Raw genomic sequence first — 7,705 nt, forward strand, 5'->3', positions numbered from 1 at the left:
CTTCACCAAAGTTGTTTAAAACTGCTTACCATCTAATTGCCAAATTGCCGACGTCCTTAGCACACCATCTGTGAAGCCTAATGTGCAAACGCGCAGGTTCCGTTTGACGCCGCCTAACGCAATGTTGTTTGGTCACGAGCAACTTCGCGACCACTTGCCACAGATGTGAAAACAACAAAATACGGACCGTGGATATTAAGTCATAACCCGCCGTTTACAAATACGACACGGACGGAGCTCGCCGGCCGCGCGCCACAGGTAATTTCCGCTTTCTCTCCGAGTTTACCGGTATTTTGATACTGATGTGTGAATGATGTCTTACTGGTAAAAAGACGGAACGTCACTGCATGTGTGAACAGCACATTTTTGTATTTACTGGTAAATTCATTCTGGTAAATTCATGGTAATTTACCAGAATTACTGTGTGAAAGAGGCTAATGATGAGAGCAATCTTACCATGACAGAGCCTTTAAGCATTTTCTCTCGAAGTAGCAAAATTATTTTCTTTAGGCAAACAATATGTACCATGTGGTAACATATTTTATTCAAATTTAAATAAATCCACAAAAGTAAGTTGTTATTTACGATAGGACTAGGCGACATTGTGACATCTCGAGATATGAATTTTAATATAATATCACCTTTTTAAAAAGCTTATGATGAAAATAAAAATCAAAGACAGGGTTTTCCTCCCTGTTTCAAAAAAATATACAGCTGCACAACATGCAAGCTGGTTGGAAAGCTTAGATCTGACCTCAGTGTAAATTTCTGGCAGAGCTTCTTTTGCAAAGAATGAGGGTCAAAGTACCTCATCCTGTATACCTCTGGGATAAAATACTGAAATTATCAAAAGTTGATATACCGCCCAGCACTAATTTACTGTAGGGTTGGACCAAGAAGAAGAATTTTATAAATACAGTATCATAAATAACAAATGAATATGTGTTATGTGATTCCCAGGGAACATACATACTGATACAAAAAATGAATTTAAATCAGAGTTAAATCAACGTTCACAGTTATGAAATGCTTAACAATTTAAAGTCAACCAATATAAGCAGCTCAAATATTGAATTAAACAATTTAGATAGGCAGCGATTAAAACAAAGTCTCAAGGTTGAAATTCTTTACAATTTACATTTATTCACTGAACAGATTCCCGGCAGAATTGTGAAAAATGCGACTTTTTTAAATGCAACTTTACATTTGAGGATTTCGCTTTGTCTGCATCATCGATAATTGCACGATACGATCTCTGACTCATTCACTAAGCCACGTTTTTATTTGGATAATTCAACAACAAGGTTCTAACCTCACAATTCAGCTCTACCTTAGCCAATCAGATAACAGAGCCGAATCAAACCCCTCACAAATCACATATTGCGGCTGATTAAAAACACAATCTGTGGTTTATCTCCCCCTATGCTCTTTAAATGTGTACAAACATTAATGACCTGGGTTTTTTACAAGAGGAGAACAGAGAATATTGCAGGTTTTTACTTAAAAGACATTGTTTGGGTACATTTTTTTTTAACAACAATGAATGTATTAGTGTTTAAACTTAATGGAAGAGGTGGACAGTATGCATCAAGTTAAATGATTGCCCCCAGCAGACGATACGGTTCCCTATTCTTCTGTATAAAGCTATAAAGAACGTATACCTTATGCAGGCCATTGAGACATACTGCAACAGAAAATTGTGGTTTTCACAGATGGAGACAGAAAAGCAACAAAGACAGTTGAAAACTGCTGTGTATGAAGTCTCTTCTTAAGAAATGTTTCTGTACGCTTAGATAAACAAGAAAACAAATTCTTTTATTTATTTTGTCGTTTGGTTTTGGCCCAACCTGTACAGTCCAGATATAGCAACATCCACTCTCTCTACTGTATATATTTTTCTCAAGCACACACACACACACACACACACACACACACACACATAATGAAATGAAAGTATCACTCCATCATGACTCTTTCATTAGGCGAACACCGCTCTTACTCATATTAAAAAAGTTATACTTCCTGTCTTTCCTCTCTTTTTTCAAACATGAACGATTGTGTCCATTTGCAAGACGCCTTTAGAAAAACAGGCAGATGTATTAACTATGCAGAATTAACTACTGTACATGTATATACAACTGCACATAAACTTGTAAAAATCTGTATGTCAAAATATTTTAATGTAATTCCTATAAGTTCTGATCTGAATCTGAACAGTGATGAAGAGAGATAAGAGACAGTCCAAACACCAAAAATCCATATAAAGGTTCTCTTTCTTGTTATTTAAATATATACAGGTAGGAAGTGCATCCTAACAGGTTTCTCTGCTGTTATAAGATAACATGCCCTGAAGCTAAGTGAACTCTGCTCCACTTTGCTTCGGTTATCTAGTTAGATGTTGTCCTGCACAAGCCATTGTATTCCATTAACTTGGCACACATATGCTTTACAAGATCACATTCCCGGGTAAAACGGAGTGCATTTTATCAAGTGTTATTGGACTGATGATATAATAATAGGTTAATGATATGGTAGTCACCTCTGGCTTGGAGGCAATAGTGAAGGGAGAAACATATTTATAGGAAAAATCCCTACTTTCCATCTTAGCAAACATTTTCTGACAACAGGGTAAGTTCACAGAGTGTGTGTTTGCATGCATATTTTGGCAGTATGTTAAATAACCTATTGATTAGACACATTCTTTTTCAGAAACACACAAAAAACGATGCAAAAAGCTTTCACATACCAAGGAAGGACTTGACATTTTACAGACTCGTACACACGCCCATGATCAAACACATACACACTTTTGTTGGCCAGATTTTTGAGGAGAATGTTTGCACTATTCCTCCAACACCTAGGAAAACCTTTTCTCTTCAGAAAAAGAACAAAGATCAGCATACCCAACTCAATCGTGTAAATATAACCTGACCCTTACCTAGCCTCTCCTTATAGTGAAATAGTGAGTGCCACAGCATACATTATGAGTTAAGAAGTGTCAGAATGGAAACAGCCTGATGAAAATTTACTTAAAGAAAAACTACAGGCCTATGGTACACAGATATACTATGTAGCCCAGAGCTACACATATATTGCATACACACCAAACAGTTTCCATATGTTAAGGGGAATAGAAATACATATTTTCTTGGTTTTATCACTATCATATAAGTTATTGGGGGACATTTTTATTACTAATCATACTGTTGTAAGCTTAAAGAGCACCTAATTTCATTGCTAAAAACAATGTTAATTTGTGTATTTGGTATAATACAATGTGTTCGCGTGGTTTATGGTTAAAAAACACATTATTTTCCACATACCGTACATTTTTGTAGCTCCAGATTTTACTCTCGTCCTGAAATGCACGGATTTGAAAAGCTCTGAATGGCCAGCTAATCTGTACGTTGCGATTGGCCTGAATACTTCTGACATCAGCCGGAAATGTGACGCTCCTTACCATATTTTAAAGATTCGTTCAAAATGCAATGCTTACAGGAGTGAACTTACAGGCAGTGAGTCCGAAGCGGGGGGGAATTATGATAATGTCGGTCTTGTCTACATCACCAAGACCAGGAAGTAAACCGTTGCCTACAATCCGTGTGTTTGTTGTAGTCTAAGAAAAGAGATTTATTTTGGAGACGATAACGCGCATTATCGTTTACTTTGGGGTATGTACCTTTTGCATATCATTAACATGTACTAATACGCACTTACACACCAAAGGAAATGTAAAAACGTGAATTGGACAATAGGTGCTCCTTAAACATTCAAGCTAAATAAATACATACTGCATATACAAAAACATACACAAATGGTGGGCACACAAAATGTACTAAAATGTGAAATAGCGCACTGGAAAATCTTTTCATTCTATTTGACTGTACCCCTATAAATACATTTCATTGGCATAACCATGCAAAATCTGTGTATATAATATATAAAGTTCATTTACTCATGAAGCACATTTTATGGATAACCTGACAAAACATTTTCACAGTCGAGAGGAGGCTAGGAAGAAACAATTTCAATTTCCCACTCCTGTAAGTCAGATAAGAACTGGAATTTGTTTGTATACAGCAAGAAAATCATTTTTCTTTGCAGAGTATTTGTAGCCAGTGTTTATTGGTCTCAGGCCACTCGTAAGAAGTACGGTGAATGGAAACAGCTGTTAGTGAGAACATGATGCGTCCAGAAAATTATTCAAAGGACAAATGATGAGCCAGAAGAGGCACTTCAAGGCTGCGTTTTTCACCATCTCCCTTCTTTGCTGAAGTAAAGCAAAATCTTCAGCATTAATTTTAGATAGAATAGTAAGGTGTTTGAAAGATAAACATGCCGTGTGAGATCCTGACACTTTGTACGACTTCATCAGATGAGAAGGTGCGATTATGAGTGTGAAGAAAAGTCTTACTGTACATGTGTATTTTATTTGCTATTACAGTATGTTATGTTGATGTTAAATGATGAAATAATTGGTACGCATTAGTTTTGAATGAGGTTTGTGCTTATCGGTGTGTGTGTGTGTGTGTGTGTGTGTGTGTGCAACACTGTAAGTGTGTCTGCGTATTTGTACCTGCGGTGATAGTGTGCATGATTGGGTGTATGGGTTATGTAAGACTGAACTCTGAGGAAGTTGCTGGTTAAGAAGATGTGGGGCAGAAAGAGGAAGTGCTGTGTGTTTATCAGTCTCCACACTTCCTGTGGCCGAGGGGGCCGAGCCTGGCCCCGGTGCTGTGGTTACCGAGCACCTATCTCCTTCAGCAACAGTGTGACTGAGTGACCAAGCGTCTGTTACCAAGAGCTGCAGTCTTATCGGAGTCCAAATCTCCCACATTGGAGGTTAAATAACAGGAGCATAACAGCGGAAATACACACACCTGGCTTCACATTTATACACACACATACATCCTCCATTATTCTCTCAATGACAGACAAACAGTAAGATGAGCACGCACACCAAAACACACGCTCAGTATGCACCCTGTGTTTCCCACGTTCTCTTGTGTTTTTAACTCAATTGCACTATTCTCAGAGCTTAATTATTTACCTGTAGACAACTGTCCTATCAGAATTTTTTATTATATCCACCACAGTACATGTTATACCACTTTCAGTCAGATCAACGCTTTCTAATGAGCTTATACTGTAAACATTATTACCAAATGTTATTTGCAAAATTACATTTGAAACCATGCATAAATAAGTAAATAATAAAGTAATCAGTTCATTGTCAGTGCTGGTATGACCGTTGGTAGTTGGGAAAGCAGTTTGTCTCCATGTTGCAGCATCTTCCGTTGGGACAGAGTAGAGATAGATAAAGTCAAAGAGAGAGAGAGAGAGAGATGTTTACCCATCTTATGTCACTCCAAAAACTATTTTCTGTGATAAACTTTAATTGGTCCAAACACATTTTAAGTCTGGTTGCGTTAACAACTGAAAACTTTGGTGACCTCATGATCTCAAGATTTCTGATTAGTCTCTTCAAAAATGTGATGATTCAAATGTGTCATCGCGACTGCAGAAAAACCAATAGATCATCAAAAGGTACACAACAGTTAAAGCACATGACGCTGGTATCATTTACGTACAGACTGACATAACAAATGACGGCAGAAGAGGACAAACAAGTTAACCGGTGCATTATCTCCTGTCAAAGCGCTAAGGGTTGAACTCAAGCGTAACCATTCATTTCTAAACAAGAATGACAACATGTAATTACATCAGTTCAGTTTAATTCAATAAATGTAATAAAAAAACACCAAACAGAATATACTAAAGAAATGTTTATCGGTGATATTGAGTATTTTATTAAAAAAACGAAACCACACAAACATTCTGAAGATTTTGTGGAGCTTCGCAGCAGAAAACAAATTTAAACATTATGAACACCTTAACTATTTTGTGTAAACAAATCTCTGTCTAAAGGTTGATAAATGAGAAGAAAAGGGGCTGTTTTCTGGTAAGCAAGTCCAACCAGACAAACGGTCGACATGCAGATAATGATAGGACAGGGAACAAAGTGCATCTCAAAAGTGTGTGTCTCTGAAAATAATACACAGGGGTGGTACGCTGCACTATGAGGAGCAGTAAGAAGTCACACTTCAATTTCTCCAAAATAGGAGAAGCAGTTACTGGACTTCTTCTAGTTGCTACATCTTTATAGTGAGCTGGGAGCATCTTTTGCTCACTATCATGCAGGTAAACACTTGTAAGTAAACTCTATGCAAAACGGAAGAAACCACAAAGTCGGCGGATAAACCCTTTGAGTCACTTCCAACACACCTACAGCTTCAGAGGGAACAATGTAAAGACCTTTAATATGTCTTAATCAGCCCATGACTCGATGCATTAAACAAGCTTTGGACGACTCATTGACTATTAATTTTGCAAACGCTAGACATGATCTGACCTTAGATCAGCTGTCATGAATAAACCAGCAATAAAAATTATTTCACTATGTCAGCAATTAATAATATTCCTTTCCAAGACCATGTTTAACCGGCATAACTAATATAATAGTTATGTAAATAAAATATAATGTAAGACCTAATCATGTGAAGCAGTTAGTCTGTAACGCCTAGATGCATATAACAGATCCCGATATATAAGAGCAATTTCTAGCTGCCATATATAATAGATATTTGCAGTTAAAGTACACAAATGTTCTTCTATTTAGGATAATTCTGTAGTCTAGACACCTAATCCAGTATAACCTGTCTCTCTCCTCACAGTGGGAAGACAGATACGGAAAACTGAGGATCAGGGAGTGTTTGTTTTGGCATTGTTGTGTTCCTGTCAGATGAACTATGATAAACCAGTGTTTTTGCATACAGTTTGATTCACTAGCTAACAGAAAGATGGAGATGAACAAACAATGTAAGTTATGGTAATAGTATAGTAAATATTTTATTAATGAAAACCTCTGAATCATCACCTCAAATAAAGCTCAACCTTTTTCATTTCGGGACCCCCCATTGTCCGCAATGTAACAAATTAAACATACTAGAGCTTTGCATGACTAGCTCATCTGTTACAAAAATAAACAAACAAAAAGAAATATCTTGATTTTTGGTTGTTTTGGCTTATTATAACTCTTGTTTTTACTATTTTGAATAACTTTTAAGTTATCTTGAGGCCCCCTTGGAAATCTGTTGAGGCCCCCCTGTGGGCCCCGGCCCCTGGTTGAGAAGCACTGTTTATGTTTACATGTTTACAGGTAATTGAGAGTACTAGTAGGGCCCATCACTATCTGATGGGATTATTTAGATGTGCTTGTGGATGGTCTAATAGTCTGGCCCAGATTAAAGGCACACAAAATACTGCTGAAAAACAGAGAAAAGTACTCTTTTTTTAAGTTATTTTTTTTTGGCTGTTTACCTTTTTTAACAGTGAAGGAGGAGAAGACATGAAAGTGCAGGGAGGAAAGAGGGGTGTGGGATCGGCAAATGACCACGTGCCGGGAATCAAACTCGGGTCCCCGAAAGTGCAAAAGCCCCATCGGCTCTGACTCTACTGTCATTTCTAAATACAATTGGGATCCTACCGCCTCGAGTCTATGGAGAGTCAAATAACTTACCAAAATATCTTCAGACAAATGAATTAACATAAGAAAGTGTAACTTCTATTTTGTCTGAGTCTGTGACATTGAGACATCACAATAAAACAAAAATAAATAATACCTTTTTAAACGTTTTAAATGTAG

The sequence above is a fragment of the Paramisgurnus dabryanus genome, chromosome 2, assembly GCF_030506205.2.
Source record: "Paramisgurnus dabryanus chromosome 2, PD_genome_1.1, whole genome shotgun sequence".
Lineage (NCBI taxonomy): Eukaryota > Metazoa > Chordata > Actinopteri > Cypriniformes > Cobitidae > Paramisgurnus > Paramisgurnus dabryanus.